The 17,912-nt window shown below is 41.3% G+C and overlaps 12 non-coding genes across 12 annotated transcripts; 6 read left to right on the top strand and 6 right to left on the bottom strand.

The window, feature by feature from the left end:
• Positions 1 to 1,516: 1,516 nt before the first annotated feature.
• On the bottom strand, positions 1,517 to 1,635 carry LOC130223942 (5S ribosomal RNA). Its single transcript, XR_008837049.1, has one exon. It is a non-coding gene; the product is annotated as a 5S ribosomal RNA (ribosomal RNA).
• Positions 1,636 to 1,821: 186 nt separating this feature from the next.
• LOC130223744 (5S ribosomal RNA) lies at positions 1,822 to 1,940 on the bottom strand. The gene has a single exon (XR_008836862.1). It is a non-coding gene; the product is annotated as a 5S ribosomal RNA (ribosomal RNA).
• A 3,267-nt stretch (positions 1,941 to 5,207) lies between these two features.
• On the top strand, positions 5,208 to 5,279 carry trnae-uuc (transfer RNA glutamic acid (anticodon UUC)). Its single transcript has one exon. It is a non-coding gene; the product is annotated as a tRNA-Glu (tRNA).
• Positions 5,280 to 5,362: 83 nt separating this feature from the next.
• trnay-gua (transfer RNA tyrosine (anticodon GUA)) lies at positions 5,363 to 5,449 on the top strand. The gene is given in 2 exon segments: positions 5,363 to 5,399; positions 5,414 to 5,449. It is a non-coding gene; the product is annotated as a tRNA-Tyr (tRNA).
• Positions 5,450 to 5,514: 65 nt separating this feature from the next.
• trnae-cuc (transfer RNA glutamic acid (anticodon CUC)) lies at positions 5,515 to 5,586 on the bottom strand. The gene has a single exon. It is a non-coding gene; the product is annotated as a tRNA-Glu (tRNA).
• Positions 5,587 to 5,897: 311 nt separating this feature from the next.
• trnar-acg (transfer RNA arginine (anticodon ACG)) lies at positions 5,898 to 5,970 on the top strand. The gene has a single exon. It is a non-coding gene; the product is annotated as a tRNA-Arg (tRNA).
• Positions 5,971 to 11,120: 5,150 nt separating this feature from the next.
• On the bottom strand, positions 11,121 to 11,193 carry trnam-cau (transfer RNA methionine (anticodon CAU)). The gene has a single exon. It is a non-coding gene; the product is annotated as a tRNA-Met (tRNA).
• Positions 11,194 to 11,287: 94 nt separating this feature from the next.
• On the top strand, positions 11,288 to 11,370 carry trnal-cag (transfer RNA leucine (anticodon CAG)). Its single transcript has one exon. It is a non-coding gene; the product is annotated as a tRNA-Leu (tRNA).
• A 1,199-nt stretch (positions 11,371 to 12,569) lies between these two features.
• On the bottom strand, positions 12,570 to 12,642 carry trnam-cau (transfer RNA methionine (anticodon CAU)). Its single transcript has one exon. It is a non-coding gene; the product is annotated as a tRNA-Met (tRNA).
• Positions 12,643 to 12,736: 94 nt separating this feature from the next.
• Positions 12,737 to 12,819, top strand: trnal-cag (transfer RNA leucine (anticodon CAG)). Its single transcript has one exon. It is a non-coding gene; the product is annotated as a tRNA-Leu (tRNA).
• Positions 12,820 to 14,019: 1,200 nt separating this feature from the next.
• Positions 14,020 to 14,092, bottom strand: trnam-cau (transfer RNA methionine (anticodon CAU)). The gene has a single exon. It is a non-coding gene; the product is annotated as a tRNA-Met (tRNA).
• A 94-nt stretch (positions 14,093 to 14,186) lies between these two features.
• Positions 14,187 to 14,269, top strand: trnal-cag (transfer RNA leucine (anticodon CAG)). The gene has a single exon. It is a non-coding gene; the product is annotated as a tRNA-Leu (tRNA).
• The last annotated feature ends 3,643 nt before the right edge of the window (positions 14,270 to 17,912 follow it).

The raw sequence follows: 17,912 nt of genomic DNA, 5'->3' as shown, positions 1-17,912 counted from the left end.
ATCACATTCCGGGCGAGCTCAATCGTGCAGCCGATGCGCTCTCACGGCAGCTAGTGTCCCGAGAAGAGTGGAGACTCCACCCCAATTCGGTCCAGCTGATATGGGCGCACTTCGGGGAAGCCCAGATTGATCTGTTTGCTTCCACCGAGAACTCACATTGCCAGCTGTTTTATTCCCTGACCGAGGTCCCCCTCGGCACGGATGCACTGGCTCACAGCTGGCCATCGGGCACGTGCAAATATGCGTTTCCCACAGTGAGCCTAATCGCACAAACTTTGTGCAAAGTCATGGAGGATGAGGAGCAGGTCTTGTTTGTTGTGCCCCTCTTGCCCAACCGGACCGCATTCCCCTAAGGGAGGACCTCCTCTCTCAGGGAGGGGGCACCATCTGGCACCCACGGCCAGATCTCTGGAACCTCCACGTGTGGTCCATAGACGGAGCGCGGAGAACTTGCGTGACTTACCGCCCAAGGTACTTAACACCATCACTCAGGCTAGAGCACCCTCTATGAGGCATGCCTACGCCCTGAAGTGGAGTCTATTCTCTGAGTGGTGCGCTTCTTGCCAAGAAGACCCCTGAACTTGCCAGATTAGCATTGTATTATCCTTCCTTCAGGATAAGCTGGAGCATAGGCTGTCAACCTCCACACTGAAGGTTTACGTGGATGCGATCTCCGCTCATCATGACGCGGTGGATGGCAACATGCTCGGGAAGCATGATCTTATCATCCAATTCCACAGAGGCGCATGGCGATTAAATCCATCCCGCCCCCCTCTCATGCTCTCTTGAGATCTCTCCATAGTCGTGGTGGGTCTGCAGAGAGATCCGTTTGAGCCACTCAATTCTCTATCACTTAAAACTCTGTCATTAAAGACAGCTCTGCTGATCGCATTGGCGTCATTCTAGAGAGTTCGGGTTCTGGAGGCATTTTCGGTCAGCGAATCGTGCCTTGAATTCGGGCTGGGTTACTCTCACGTTGTCCTGAGACCCCGACCTGGCTATGTGCCTGTGGAGGAGACAGGCCCAGCCCACTCACTGCTTTGTCCTGTTCGCATTTTGTGCCTTTACGTGGAACGAACGCAAAATGTAAGATCATGTGAACAGCTCTTTATCTGTTATGGTGGACGGCAGAAGGGAAGTGCTGTATCAAAACAGAGGTTGTTTTGATCCCGCGGGCCCTTGGCTCTATGGAAAAGTGAAGCAGGGGGTCTTTGGCCAAGCTGTCAGCCCAAACTGGTGTGTCCATTTCACGCGTGCCTCTGGCCGCGCGTCCTAGCTCAATGGGAAAGAAGCAGGGGTCTATGGCCAAGCTGTTTGCCCGAACTGGTGCGTCCATTCCCGCGGGCCCTTGGCCGTGCGTCCTTGGTTCTATGGGAAATTGAAGCAGGGGGTCTTTGGTCAAGCTGTCAGCTCAAACAGCCCAACCCTCCCAAATAAAATGAATGCGAGAAAAGACACCAGCAGCAGAGCTGTGACACGGGGAAGTGTATTAGCTGCCAAATGAAGGAATTCAAAAAGCTTACAGCACCTGGTATTCCCTGGCGGTCTCCCATCCAAGTACTAACCAGGCCCAACCCTGCTTTGATTCCGAGTTCAGATGAGATCAGGCATTGCCAGGGTGGTATGGCCGTAAGCGAGAGAAGCCGTCAAGAGTTGGCTATTTAAAAAGAGGTGCAGCACCAGGAGCCGTGCGCCGCTCAGCTTGCCTTGACACAGCACCAACAGAAACAATGCCCTTGGCCCCTCAATAGTTTACCTCTTTTTTTTTTTGTTGTTTTAATTTATTATTTTTTTGTTTTTGCCAAATGAAGGAATTCAAAAAGCTTACAGCACCTGGTATTCCCAGGCGGTCTCCCATCCAAGTACTAACCAGGCCCAACCCTGCTTTGCTTCCGAGTTCAGATGAGATCAGGCATTGCCAGGGTGGTATGGCCGTAAGCGAGAGAAGCTGTCAAGAGTTGGCTATTTAAAAAGAAGCGCAGCACCAGGAGCCGAGCGGCGCTCAGCTTGCCTTGACACAGCACCGACAGAAACAATGCCCTTGGCCCCTCAATAGTTTACCTCTTTTATTTTTTGTTTTAATTTATAATTTTTTTGTTTTTGCCAAATAAAGGAATTCAAACAGCTTACAGCACCTGGTGTTCCCAGGCGGTCTCCCATCCAAGTACTAACCAGCCCCAACCCTGCTTTGCTTCCGAGTTCAGATGAGATTTTTTTTTTTATTTAATACATCATCAACAATCATGACATTTATACATACAAATATTTAAAATACACAATATTTAAAAATCTCCTGGTAAGAAAACTTCAAAACCAGTCCAAGTTTGTACAACATATGGATTATTTTTTTGTAATACATTTTTCAAAAATGTCCATCTTCTCATACATTTTGCAATAGTTATATATAACCATTATTTCCTCAGTCACAATCTGTTTGTACAACAAAACCAATGGAATTTCTTTTTTCTTTTGTTTCATAATATTTCTTCTTTTCCATATGGTATATCTTGCAAGAGTCAACATATAATTAAGAGCAAACACATTTTTTGTTTTTCCATTAAAACCAAATAAAAACAGTGTATCCCATTCTTCTAAAGCAATGTTTTCATCATACAAAAAAGTACATACAATTGTTTTCATAAAATCACTTAACTTTTTACAGTTTAAAAATAGGTGTAACACACCTTCCCTTTTTTCCAAACACACCTTACACAATTCATCTTGTGATACCCCAATCTTTTTAAAGATGATCTCTGTCATTATGCAGTTGTGTCTTAACATAAAATCAAAGTTTTCCAATGCTGGACTTTTAAAATTTAATCTGACATTTTTCCATATAGTCGAAGCATCAAAGTTTTCAAACATCTTTTCCCAAAATTCTTTTGATTTAGGTTTTTTAAACACAGCATTACACAAACATTTATAAAACATATTGATAGGACAATCATTGATACTAATCTTATCTTCATCCATTTTTAAAAACACTTTGATTTTTCTATTTTCAGTTTCTTTTTCATTCTCTTCAATAGTTTTGATCCAGTGATCTGGTAATGCTAATCTTAACTTCTTGTATTGATCTGCAATTTTTTCTTTATCATCTACATCTTCTATTTCCTCGAGTGTATCTATTATTGTTTGAGTAGGTAAAAACCCAGGTTTTATTTCATATAAAATGTCTTTGACTTGTCTAAAACCAACTGCATACCAGTTCTCATAAAACATTTGTTTTTTGCTTTTATTGTTCTGATTTAAAAACAGCGGTTGCTGTAAATAAAGTTTTCTCCCTTCAATCTCAGTGTGTATGTGATCATAAAAACATTTCCATGTTCTCAACAACTCTTTATAAAACTCAGGAATATTTTCTATCATGCGATCTTTAAATGCCATCCATAAGAAATCATCTCCTATTTGTCCACATTTATTAATAAAATAACTCATGATGCTTTTCCACGGAATATTGTCTTCATTTAAAAACTTCTTTAATGTTTTAATTCTCATACTTTTCATTCTTATCCATGGATCTATAAGTCCTAATCCTCCCTCATCCACCTTTCCAATGATAGTGTTATATGCAATTTTAGATGGTTTATCATCCCATAAAAACTTTAAAATCATAGTTTTTATTCTCTTATACACCCACGTAGGTAGACTAACAACACTTAAAACATACCACATCTTAGATAGAAAAAGAGAGTTTAATACCAGTACTTTCCCTTTCAAAAACAATACTCTCTGCTTCCAAAAACATCATCTTTTCTCCATTTTATTTAGGAGTTCATCCCAAATTATTTCTCTGGTTTTGATTTCATCATATCCCAGCGTAATGCCTAAGATCTTTATGTAATTGTTTTGTTCTTTAAATTCCCAATTTCCTTGTGGAGCTTCTGCTTTTCCCATCTTAATGTATTCCGTTTTTTCTTTATTTACTTTTGCTCCCGATCCTCGACAATATTTATCAAATATTTCCATAGCTTTCCCAACACTTTTAAAATCTTTTAAAAATAGAGTGGTATCATCAGCATACTGAAAAATCTTCTGTTCTGTTCTATTGGTTTCTATCATAAACCCTTTAATTTCCTTTTCTCCATTTATAGCTAAGCCTAATGGTTCAGCAACTAGTGTGTATAATAACGCTGATAAAGGACATCCTTGTCTTATAGATCTGGAAATCTCAATGTAGTCTGTTAAAAATCCATTTATTTTAAAACAACTAAAAATATCTGTATAAAAACATTTGATCCACTTAATGAAATTCTCACCAAAGCCAAATTTCTGGATGAAGTCAAATAAATAGCTGTGCTCAACTCTATCAAAAGCTTTCTCTAGATCTATGCTGAATAAAAATCCTTCATCTTTTTTTTCTTTTGTGTACCAGATTAAATCTCTTATACTTGTTATTGTGTCTGCTATATCTCTGCCTATTACACCATAAGCTTGATTAGTTGTGATAAGAGTAGGAACTACCTTTTTAAGTCTGTTTGCTAAAATCTTTGCTAATATCTTATAATCTGTATTAAGCATGCTTAAAGGTCTATAATTTTGCAAATCATCTTTATCACCTTTATTTTATTTTATTTATTTTATCGTCTCCCATCCAAGTACCAACCAGGCCCAACCCTGCTCTGCTTCCGAGTTCAGACGGGGTATTTAAATTTTTTTTTTAATTAAAATTAAATATTTACATTTTTACAAAGAAATGATCACATCACACAAAAATCACATGATACTTACAACACTCATTATTAGACTTCATATTTTATAAACACCTTACATATTATATCTTGTTCAATTCCCATTTTACACAATCTCATTTCTGTTAATATGCAATTATGTCTCAATAAATAATTACAATTTTCTAAAATTGGTTCCGTATATTTCATTCTGACATTTCCCCATATTTCTTTTTCATTTAAATCCTCATATCTTTCCTTCCAGTAGTTGAATGCTATAGGTCTTATAAAAGCCTTTGATCTAAAAACAACATAAAAACTCTTAACTGTACATAAGCTCATATTGATCTTTTCTCCATTTTTTTTTTCTTAAAATAGACCTCTGGTAATTCATCCTTATCCCGCAGCTCTTTTTTTTTTTCAATTATTTAAATAAAATCTTTTGGTATTGCTTTTTTCAAATCATGATATTGTCTTTGTAATTTTGTTTTAGAAAGAACTGAAGTTTGTGCCAAGACTGCCCTCCTAAGTGGCAGCTCCCATATGGTCTAGTGGTCAGGATTCCTGGTTTTCACCCAGGCGGCCCGGGTTTGACTCCCGGTATGGGAAGCCTAGAGCATGTTTGCCACTGCCCTTTTTTTCCAGCAGTCGGACTGCAGCAACTTTAAGGGCTTGTGTGGGAATCTCATAAGCCTTCGATAGCTCAGTTGGTAGAGCGGAGTACTGTAGGTGTGTTGTTGGCAATCCTTAGGTCGCTGGTTCGACTCCGGCTCGAAGGAGGTCTTTTGCCCTTTCATGCCTGTGCACTTAGCATATATCTTCATAGCTAGAGCTCAAAAGGAAGTTCCCTGACTGGGAATCGAACCCAGGCCGCGGCGGTGAGAGCGCCGAATCCTAACCACTAGACCACCAGGGAAGGTACTGCAGAAGCTTGCCCTCAAGCCTAGCTGTGGGCCTCCACGCAAGTATGCTGCAGCTGCTCTGACAAAAATAAATCTAATGCTTGTAACCTCCTCCTGGAGAGGAGAAAGTCTCAGACCCTGGATCACAGTTCTTCTAGGGAGGGACTGTCACATTCACTGTAAGAGCATCCTATCGACACCACAACTTGCCATAATAACGAAGGACAGCATGTGTTGAACGAACTCCGTGTTGAATGAAGTCCGTGTTGACTGAGCTGTGTCCTTATTACAAGCAACACGCTACAGATGAAAAGACTAAAAGACAGGGCCAGTGGCGCAATGGATAACGCGTCTGACTACGGATCAGAAGATTCTAGGTTCGACTCCTGGCTGGCTCGCTTTGGTCTTTTTGCTTTGATGCCAGCCAGTGCACTGCAGTCGCCTTTCGCCCCCACTGGAGCTGTTCAGGTCCACTCTGGAGTGAGTCGAGCACCAGGAGCCGAGCGCAGCTCAGCTTGCATTGACACTGCACCGACAGAAACAAGGCCCTTGTCCCCTCAATTGTTTACCTGTTTTTTTTTTTTTTTCTGTTTCTGCTCCGGGGCACCAACAGCTCTTGCTAAGTTAAACCAGCCAAGTCACTGTACCCACTTTTCCCCGAATGGAATCAGAGGAAGTGGGTACACTGACTTGGCTGGTTCCAGAGTTCAGAGAGGAATTCAGAGGGTTTTTTTTTTATATTTTGGGAAGTGTATTAGCTGCCAAATGAAGGAATTTAAAAAGCTTACAGCACCTGGTATTCCCAGGCGGTCTCCCATCCAAGTACCAACCAGGCCCAACCCTGCTTTGCTTCCGAGTTCAGATGAGATATTTGTATTTTTTTTTAATTAAAATCAAATATTTACATTTTTACAAAGAAATGATCACATCACACAAAAATCACATGATACTTACAACACTCATTATTAGACTTCATATTTTTCCCATAACCAACTTAAAATGTTGTCCTTGTATTCAACCATTACGTTCCCTTTTACCATTATTTCTATAAATACATCCTCCTTTTCTTGTACTATAAAATAGTTGAATATCAATTTTACAGCCATCTCCATTCTGTTTTTAAACATACGCCATATATCCACTCTCTTCCCATCATGTTTAGCCATATTTCTCCTTATCCAAATCACATACTTAGCAATTGTTATACATAGATTAATAGCATACATACCACATTCATTTTGACCAAATAAACGAAAACGGTTTTCTAAAAAAAAAAGAAAAAAAAAAAAAAAGGTTAAGAATATTATTTTATTACAAAGTTTTGCAGGCTCTAGAGTGCCCTGATTTCTTAATGATGTAACTAAAAATTCTATTCGAGGGGTAAAATTAAATGAATTTTCGATAAGTATCGTTAATAAAATATTTATAATATGAACTTGCTTTTTGTTATATCTTTACCTGCTTTGCACACTTATGCGTGCTCTCTCACCAGCAGCAGTTGATTGACACACATTGCTTAAAGGCGCTACACACACAGCCCCACACCTTGGTATGGAGTGGCAAGTGCTGAAACACGCAACCAGTTTTATTTGTTGTCGATTTGCGTGTTGTTCCTTTTTTAAAGTGTCTTTTATTTTTTAAATCTCTCAAATTAGGCTCTTTTAGGTTATTAGGAGATATTAGTTCAATTATGCGCCGTAGGCCATTGACCAACACCCCCTGCATACAGTTTAGGCTACACACTGCAGGTCTACAGTTCTGATGTGTTATGAATTGTTTTAGTTTTTATTGTAAAATATACATTATAATCCAGTACAAAGTAAAATAATATTTATTACTGGCCATTGGCAGCGTATAGCCGTTAAGCTTAAATAGTCGAAGTGTGTTTTTATTAATATTAAAACAAATTACAAAATAGCCAACTTTTGATTTTGTTTTGTTTCCGTGTATTTTTATCAAACAAAAAATGCTATTGTATTTTGGTTTGAATTTTATTAGAAATGTAATATTTAGGCAACACTACTACATAACTGTAACACGGGGAGCGACAGAGACAACTGTGGTTTAGGATCCACGTGCAGGTTTATTCAAACTCAGGGAGGCAATGGTCAACACAGGTGCAAACAGATGTATGAAGGCAGTCCAGAATCGTAGTTAAACACAGGCGAGAGGTCGATAGACAGGCGGCAGACAAGGAGAAAGGGAAACCAGGCAAAGATAAAACACGGCGAAACTAGACTAGGAAACCGTGTTGTAGTGTCACTATACAGATAACAAGACTCGGCAAAGGCAGGTAGTGTGTGTGATGTTTAAATAGTGTGTGTAATCAGTCTCTGACAATCCTCAGCTGGTGCAAATGTAATCAGTCAAAATGAGGAAGCATGTGTGTTTGTGAACAGAGTGCATGTATGAAAATGTAGTCTATGAATGGCGGATTTGTAGTCCATAGGTTATTGTGAGGGTGAGTGCTTACCAGCGACCTCTGGTGGTTAGAGATCGCTGGTAATCATGACAATAACATTGGCTCTGATTGCGTTTTTAGAGATATCCTAGATAGACTTTTGGCTGAAAAACATTACCTGTTCATTTCAGTGCTGTATTTTGACATTTCACAAGGGCTTCAGCTGGTACTGGCCTCAATTTCGCGACTTGATGTTTATGTGGTGTCTACATATCAATGTCTGGATGACAGCGAGAGCGAGATGAGATGAAACCTCAGATTCAATGTGCAGCTGCACAGTTTCTGCATATTTTGACTATAGGCTCATCTAAATTTAAATATTGTCGAAATATTGCCAGACAGAGGAAGTAAATTTTGATTTTGGAAGAGAGCTGCTTCAGTAATGAAAGACACAGTTGGTGGACACACACACACGCACACACACACAGGATACACTTATAGGCCTATTCATTATTGATTTATTTACATTAAACGCACAGTAATTAAATTTAAAAAAGAAAGGCATAACTTCAGAAAAAGTGCTCACTGCTGTTTCCGCTATTTCTGTGGTTGTTTTGTTTCTCTGCCATTTGCTTGTCAGTGGTGCAGCATTGCTGGATTACTTTTGTTTTAATCAGAGATTAAGATTAGGACTTCATTCATTCATTTTCTTTTCGGCTTAGTCCCTTTATCAATCCGGGCTCACCACAGCGGAATGAACCGCCAACTTATCCAGCACGTTTTTACGCAGCAGATGCCCTTCCAGCTGCAACCCATCTCTGGGAAACATCCATACACACTCATTCACTACAGACAATTTAGCCTACCCCATTCACCTGCACCGCAGGTTTTTGGACTGTGGGGGAAACCGGAGCACCTGGAGGGAACCCACGTGAACGCAGGGAGAACATGCAAACTCCACACAGAAACACCAACTGACCCAACCGAGGCTCAACCCAGCAACTTTTTTGCTGTGAGCTGACAGCACTACCTACTGCGCCACTGCGTCACCCCAAGATTAGGCCTACTGTATATAGCCAATTTCAGTTATTTAGCGTAATGTATAGTTATTTAGTTTAATTAGAGTAATTTATAAATATATAAATTATTTAGTGCTTTTTGGATTTAGGCATAGGCCGAGAATAAAACTTAACATTACTTGTAAATACAAAAGATTATACGGTTTAGTTTAGTTTTTTTGATGGTACTGTATTGCATGTTGAATGTTACAATTACAAAGATTTTTATTAAACAAGTGCACTAGCACAAGATATTTTTGTAGGTGTAAAAATATAAAATATTAATTCTCATATTCTTGCCTTATTTATCTTTAATGTAAATATAAAACACTATGCAATGCGTGGTTTACCTAAGAAAAAAAGGCGCAGCAAGGCAAAAAGTTAGTCTAGAGCCCTGTATTGGATAGATTAAGTGATAGAGTGTGTGTGCATTTTAATAACATTGACACTACTTTTACGATTGATTAAACTAGGGATGCTAACGATTATTCGATTGATTTATTGTCGGTAACCCTTCAAACCCGATAGACCTCATCGATGACCGATTAAGCATGGGTAATTAAGTTATGCTTTGCGCTGTGAGACGCGTCCCTGAATTCATACATTACATAATCAAGTGTGTGCAGTTTACGTTACCTTATGGAGTCGTGCACTCTCTTGATTGTGTATATTGGGGACACATAAAACCCTGTTATGCACAGATCTCGTTTATGTCCGCTGGTGCTGCCGTTAATCTGCAGGTCAAGTAATCAAAAAGTAGGCTACATGACGTTTAATTATGGGCAGGTTAATAAGACCAAACACTGGTTGTGCAAACTTTAACTACTCCCTCTAAAATATTAGTGTTTCAAGCTATATTATCTTTTTATAGACTGGCATAGGCCTAAATAGGCATCACGGTCAGACATTTAGAGTTTATATAAAACGAGCGCTTACCTCATTTCACTGAGATCATTATGAGGATCATATTGCATATTCGGGTAAGCAGCCTAGTAAATAATGTACTTTATTAATGGATTGTTTATAAGGACTAAGCTATTAAATACTGTAATTCTCCGAATGAAAAATGCTTGGGTTGTTTGATAATATCTATCATATCATGCAAAACTTTATCTATCATGTTTATGATCTGCCCCTCATCCTTCAATATTACAGATCGATTTATCAGATGATTTGTCATAAGAGAAATGATAACAAGAGGATTTTCTTCATAGAGACCCATCTAAAAACAATCGACAATCAACAATCAATAATTCATTTAGTATAAATACAAGTTTTAGTAACAATAACTTATACCAAAACATACCTTTGTACATGAAAGAGCAGGTTCTCGGTAACCTTTAAGACAAGCTCATCGCATAAGAAACGACTCTCGCTTATGACGTCCGCTTCGCGGGCATTTCACGTTGTATGCATCACCGTAGCATTTGTACACAGGCTTTAAATTAATGCTTTTTGTCTACTGCGCCAACGAGGCGGACTGCTGGATGCCGTTTTATTTTTAAGGCTCAAGTATTTAACCCTCTGGCGCCATGTCCGAGTGATACAGTAACACTGACAAAGTGCCGCATCAATCTCTTTGCGCCACAATTTACGCAGCGTAGCAGTGGCCCTGGCAGCGTTAATGGGCACTGTAGGCTGCAAGATTTGAGGCGATTGCGCAACATCAAGGCATTGTCCACAGCAACTCGGAAAAGCATGTGTTCAAAACAATGGACGTGGGCTTTAAAGCAAGTCCACCGAAACGGGATCAAAAGAATTGTCTTGGTATGCCATGTAGTGGAATGTCCTGAGATGCCGTTTATTTTTAATTCAATAGGATTCGCAGGGCTTTTCGGTTAATCCTCTTACAACGTCAAGTCATGACATTTGACGGATCCACGTCAAACATCAAGCGATAACGTGACAGGAATGGGAGCATCTTGCCATCATGGCTTCAGACTCAGGAGATGTTCTTGGAACGTCACGCCGCATGCCCTCCAGAGGAGCTGTAGCCTTTTTTGCCCCCGGGAAGCATAAACGGCACGAAAGGTAATAAAGTACGCCGCCCGGTCACCTAAGTGCTCCCGTGTGCCAAAAGGTACCACCTTGCCCCGTGTGAGGCTCGAACTCACGACCTTCAGATTATGAGACTGACGCACTGCCTACTGCGCCAACGAGGCGGACTGCTGGAGCTGGGCAAGCTGTGAAACACCAGCTTCCATGTCATGGTGCTGCGATGTGGCTCCTAGGAGACAGCTCCGGCTAAGTGTGCGTGTCAGGATGGCCGAGTGGTCTAAGACGCTGCGTTCAGGTCGCAGTCTCCCCTGGAGGCGTGGGTTCGAATCCCACTTCTGACAAACCAAATCTTTGGCTGTGCATTCAGGCTCAAATATTTAACTCTCTGGCGCCATGTCCGAGTGATACAGTAACACTGACAAAGCGCCGCATTAATCTCTTTGCGTCACAGTTTACAAAGCATAGCAGTGGCCCTGGCAACCTTAATGGGCACTGTAGACTGCAAGTTTTGAGGCATTTGCGCAATATCAAGGCACTGTCTACAGCAACTCGGAAAAGCATGTGAACAAAACAATGGACGTGGGCTTTAATGCAAGTGCATCGAAAGGGCATCAAAAGAATTTCCTTGGAATGCCATGTAGTGGAATGTTCTGAGATGCCGTTTATTTTTAAGGCAATGGGATTCGCAGGGCTTTTCGGCTAATTCTCTTACAACGTCAAGTCATGACATTTGACTCTTTGTGGGAAAGAGAAGAAAAAAAGCCGTGTCAGTCAATCAACACGTCTTTTTCAAGACGCTGTTCTGAATGTGCGTTTCTGGATGCGGTAGTTCCTATCTCCGGATGATGGGCACGAGTATCGCATCACAGGTCTGGGGTCCAGCATGTCGATGCAGTGCCCGCGGACAGCTCATGCTCTCACTGTGAGGACGTGGCTGTTGCACAGCTGAGATCTCAGGCTCAAGTATTTAACCCTCTGGCGCCATGTCCGAGTGATACAGTAACACTGACAAAGTGACGCATCAATCTCTTTGCGCCACAATTTACGTAGCGTAGCAGTGGCCCTGGCAGCGTTAATGGGCACTGTAGGCTGCAAGATTTGAGGCGATTGCGCAACATCAAGGCATTGTCCACAGCAACTCGGAAAAGCATGTGTTCAAAACAATGGACGTGGGCTTTAAAGCAAGTCCACCGAAACGGGATCAAAAGAATTGTCTTGGTATGCCATGTAGTGGAATGTCCTGAGATGCCGTTTATTTTTAATTCAATAGGATTCGCAGGGCTTTTCGGTTAATCCTCTTACAACGTCAAGTCATGACATTTGACGCATCCACGTCAAACGTCAAGCGATAACGTGACAGGAATGGGAGCATCTTGCTATCATGGCTTCAGACTCAGGAGATGTTCTTGGAACGTCACGCCGCATGCCCTCCAGAGGAGCTGTAGCCTTTTTTGCCCCCGGGAAGCATAAACGGCACGAAAGGTAATAAAGTACGGCGCCCGGTCACCTAAGTGCTCCCGTGTGCCAAAAGGTACCACCTTGCCCCGTGTGAGGCTCGAACTCACGACCTTCAGATTATGAGACTGACGCGCTGCCTACTGCGCCAACGAGGCGGACTGCTGGAGCTGGGCAAGCTGTGAAACACCAGCTTCCATGTGATGGTGCTGCGATGTGGCTCCTAGGAGACAGCTCCGGCTAAGTGTGCGTGTCAGGATGGCTGAGCGGTCTAAGGCGATGCGTTCAGGTCGCAGTCTCCGCTGGAGGCGTGGGTTCGAATCCCACTTCTGACAAACCAAATCTTTGGCTGTGCGTTCAGGCTCAAGTATTTAACTCTCTGGGGCCATGTCCGAGTGATACAGTAACACTGACAAAGCGCCGCATTAATCTCTTTGCGCCACAGTTTACAAAGCATAGCAGTGGCCCTGGCAACCTTAATGGGCACTGTAGACTGCAAGTTTTGAGGCATTTGCGCAACATCAAGGCACTGTCTACAGCAACTCGGAAAAGCATGTGAACAAAACAATGGACATGGGCTTTAATGCAAGTGCATCGAAAGGGCATCAAAAGAATTTCCTTGGAATGCCATGTAGTGGAATGTCCTGAGATGCCGTTTATTTTTAAGGCAATGGGATTCGCAGGGCTTTTCGGCTAATTCTCTTAAAACGACAAGTCATGACATTTGACTCTTTGTGGGAAAGAGAAGAAAAAAAGCTGTGTCAGTCAATCAATGCGTCTTTTTCAAGACGCTGTTCTGAATGTGCGTTTCTGGATGCGGTAGTTCCTATCTCCGGATGATGGGCACGAGTATCGCATCACAGGTCTGGGGGTCCAGCATGTTGATGCAGTGCCCGCGGACAGCTCATGCTCTTACTGTGAGGACGTGGCTGTTGCACAGGTGAGATCTCAGGCTCAAGTATTTAACCCTCTGGCGCCATGTCCGAGTGATACAGTAACACTGACAAAGTGCCGCATCAATCTCTTTGCGCCACAATTTACGCAGCGTAGCAGTGGCCCTGGCAGCGTTAATGGGCACTGTAGACCGCAAGATTTGAGGCGATTGCGCAACATCAAGGCATTGTCCACAGCAACTCGGAAAAGCATGTGTTCAAAACAATGGACGTGGGCTTTAAAGCAAGTGCACCGAAATGGGATCAAAAGAATTGTCTTGGTATGCCATGTAGTGGAATGTCCTGACATGCCGTTTATTTTTAATTCAATGGGATTCGCAGGGCTTTTCGGCTAATCCTCTTACAACGTCAAGTCATGACATTTGACGGATCCACGTCAAACGTCAAGCGACAACGTGACAGGAATGGGAGCATCTTGCCATCATGGCTTCAGACTCAGGAGATGTTATTGGAACGTCACGCCGCATGCCCTCGAGGGGAGCTGTAGCCTTTTTTGCCCCCGGGAAGCATAAATGGCACGGAAGGTAATAAAGTACACCGCCCGGTCACCTAAGTGCTCCCGTGTGCCAAAAGTTACCACCTTGCCCCGTGTGAGGCTCGAACTCACGACCTTCAGATTATGAGACTGACGTGCTGCCTACTGCGCCAACGAGGCAGACTGCTGGAGCTGGGCAAGTTGTGAAACACCAGCTTCCATGTCATGGTGCTGCGATGTGGCTCCTAGGAGACAGCTCCGGCTAAGTGTGCATGTCAGGATGGCCAAGCGGTCTAAGGCCCTGCGTTCAGGTCGCAGTCTCCCCTGGAGGCGTGGGTTCGAATCCCACTTCTGACAAACCTAATCTTTGGCTGTGCGTTCAGGCTCAAGTATTTAACTCTCTGGCGCCATGTCCGAGTGATACAGTAACACTGACAAAGCGCCGCATCAATCTCTTTGCGTCACAGTTTACAAAGCATAGCAATGGCCCTGGCAACCTTAATGGGCACTGTAGACTGCAAGTTTTGAGGCATTTGCGCAACATCAAGGCATTGTCTACAGCAACTCGGAAAAGCATGTGAACAAAACAATGGACGTGGGCTTTAATGCAAGTGCATCGAAAGGGCATCAAAAGAATTGCCTATGAATGCCATGTAGTGGAATGTCCTGAGATGCCGTTTATTTTTAAGGCAATGGAATTCGCAGGGCTTTTCGGCTAATTCTCTTACAACGTCAAGTCATGACATTTGACTCTTTGTGGGAAAGAGAAGAAAAAAAGCCGTGTCAGTCAATCAACGCGTCTTTTTCAAGACGCTGTTCTGAATGTGCGTTTCTGGATGCGGTGGTTCCTATCTCCGGATGATGGGCACGAGTATCGCATCACAGGTCTGGGGGTCCAGCATGTCGATGCAGTGCCCGCGGACGGCTCATGCTCTCACTGTGAGGACGTGGCTGTTGCACAGCTGAGATCTCAGGCTCAAGTATTTAACCCTCTGGCGCCATGTCCGAGTGATACAGTAACACTGACAAAGTGCCGCATCAATCTCTTTGCGCCACAATTTACGCAGCGTAGCAGTGGCTCTGGCAGCGTTAATGGGCATTGTAGACCGTAAGGTTTAAGGCGTTTGCGCAACATGAAGGCATTGTCCACAGCAACTCGCAAAAGCATGTGTTCAAAACAATGGACGTGGGCTTTAGAGCAAGTGCACCGAAACGGGATCAAAACAATTGACTATGTAGTGGAATGTCCTGAGATGCCGTTTATTTTTAATTCAATGGGATTCGCAGGGCTTTTCGGCTAATATAGTGGAACTTTTATTATGTAATCACTATATAATCTGCCACTATTAAAATATAGATTACTATTAAAATATACTGTTAAAACTTATAGAAAGACCTATATTCAAGTGATGCAGAAGAGACATACAAACATGCAGAGCCTTATAATTGAGGGCCTTACAATTGAAGCACAGCAGGTCATGCGCCAAAGTAAAAACATTATGACAGAGCGTATGCAATACATTTAGACAATGTATATGTTGAACAAGACAAAAACAACCCTCGCCAAAATAGCATACATAAGGAGAATCATTTAGAAAGTATGGAAACAACATGATCATATGCAAACACATGATTGTAAGCACATGCTATGTGACCTTTAAGATATGTAAAAACAGAAAAACATACAGCCATTAATTATAAAGCTAGGATCCTATTGGAGCCGGGAATAGGGTGATGTTACATCATATCTCATGATAACTATGGATAAGAAACTGTATATAAGCTGTGGATTTTTGGACATTGGGTGGGAGAGAGCTCGATCAACCATCTCTGCTGTAACAATAAACTGCTTCAACTTGAGAACTTTGAAGACCTCAGCCTCTTTTTTTAAACCTAGAAGATGTTTGTCGAGATCCAGCGCAACTTTCCACTACATAATTTGGCGCCTTTCAACGTGGGGCTGGACTGAGGATAGTCGAAGGAAGGTGTCAATGGGCAGATCCTTGGCAGACACTCACACAGAGACCAAATAGTGCGCAGATTAAAAAAGGTGAGCAGATTTTTGCTTTATTTTGGTTCTCTGATGAGTGTGCTGTGGGGTGGACTGCACACCTGAATTTGACTTTTAAAATACCTCACCATTAAAAAGAACCTATGAATTGACTAAATTTATTTTAAAGAATGATAAAGTAATTGATAAAGTGATAAAAGAATAGTGAAATGAACTATTTATAAGAAAAAGAGGTCTTCCAGGTTGTCAAGGTATGTGCTTGTACTAACAAATGGCTGTAAATTATGCACAAACTAATGGCTTTGTATTATATACTAACGAATGGCTGTAAATTATATGCGTATGAAAGAGAGGTACATGCATGGATTGCTACGCGAGAGGCGGGAGCAAGGCGCGCGAGGTAGCACTGGAAATGATCGCTTGCTGTAGGTGTGATTAGAGCAAAGGAGCGCTCCGCGTCTCTGTACTCGCCTGTGGATTGAGTAAGACTCTCCCGATAGAGGCAGGGAAATTGGGAGGAGGCCTTTAATCTGATCCCAAAAGCACCTACAGGGAGGGCTGGATCTCAGTGGATGACCTGTGTTAGTCTATATGTTGTGTTTTTATATATGTATGTGGTCTGGATCGAAGAGAATGGGGAATGTTTTGGAAAAGATAATTAGATTGAATGAGAATGAGAATGAGAATGCAAATGCTGAGACATTTGTGAATGAAGATGCATATGGTAAGAGATTTAGAAGGTTAAAGCATGAGTAGGGTGTGTGTTTAAGGACGATGAAAGCTAGAGAGAAATTACTGAGGTGTAGCGTGAGAGAAAGTGAGTATTATAAGAGATTAAAATACAGATAAAATATTAATTGATATTAGAATGAATAAAAATTGCACATGCTGTGCTGGAGGGACAAAGCAAGCAAAGTGGCCACAACAATTAAGAAAAGCAGTTTTGCATGTAAAAAAGTTTGTTTTGTCTCCCAGGACCTGCTTGTGATGATAAAGACATTTTAACTATTCCTCCAAAAGAAATAAAAGTAATAGAGAGAGGTTTGGATTCCAGAAAAAAAAAAGAATAGTTTGCATGCAAATGATCTGTGTTTGCTCGTTAAGAGGCCTTGATAGCGACAGACGTTAACTAATAACTGTTACTCAGTTTTGGGAAGTTTTTTAACAATATAGGATATACATAGAACAGATTTAGATTTCAAAAGTGAGTTCTGAATGTGTGGTGACAGTTAAGAGGTTAAAAGCAGATTGGATTATAATGATGTGCGCAAGGAAATTCCTATGGTTGTTGCTTTAGTGTTGTGTGTGTCTGTGTCTGTGTGAATGGTTGTGTAAAATTCCATATTGGTGGACAGGCAGAGCCCCCCTTCTGCACAGTCCCTTAAGTGGAGCATGGCAGGGATGGACACTCTGTGGTACACTGAGAGGAATGAATGACTGAATGAGTCCTCTAAATTTGAGGGACTAGAATGTGAGAGTGTGGTTAAGTATTTGTGTTTAGTGTTTGTGATAAAGAGTGAGATAAAAGAATCATCATTGTAGATTATAATATAAAGATGGACTGTGAAATATTGTGTAATAAAGAAAATATAGAAGAGACTGATGCAGTTTAGGGAAGATATTATAATATTTAGGAAATAAATGAATTCAGTTCAGATAGAAAGATATAAAGAGAAATATATTAAATTAAGGAGAAGTATATAACATAGGTTGACATTTGTGCATACAAAGAGATCATAAAATAAATTCTTAGAATTTAATTTAGTGAATAATAGTATCTGATTTAATATTAATGAGGTGTAAAGAGTATAGGATGTGGTAAAGTAAATACAATTTGGAAAATAAAAAAATGTGTTATATAAAAGAATAAAGTAATAAGTTAAACATTTATGAACAGAGAGGAATAATACTTAGAATTTAGAAAAAAAAATGAATATTTAAGCTATAAATAATTTATAATTAAATACTCAACAAAAAGAGAACAGAAAA

This window comes from Danio aesculapii, chromosome 4, assembly GCF_903798145.1.
Source record: "Danio aesculapii chromosome 4, fDanAes4.1, whole genome shotgun sequence".
Classification (NCBI taxonomy): domain Eukaryota; kingdom Metazoa; phylum Chordata; class Actinopteri; order Cypriniformes; family Danionidae; genus Danio; species Danio aesculapii.
Note: the sequence above shows the minus strand (reverse complement) of the source record. Positions and strands in the feature narration are given on the sequence as shown.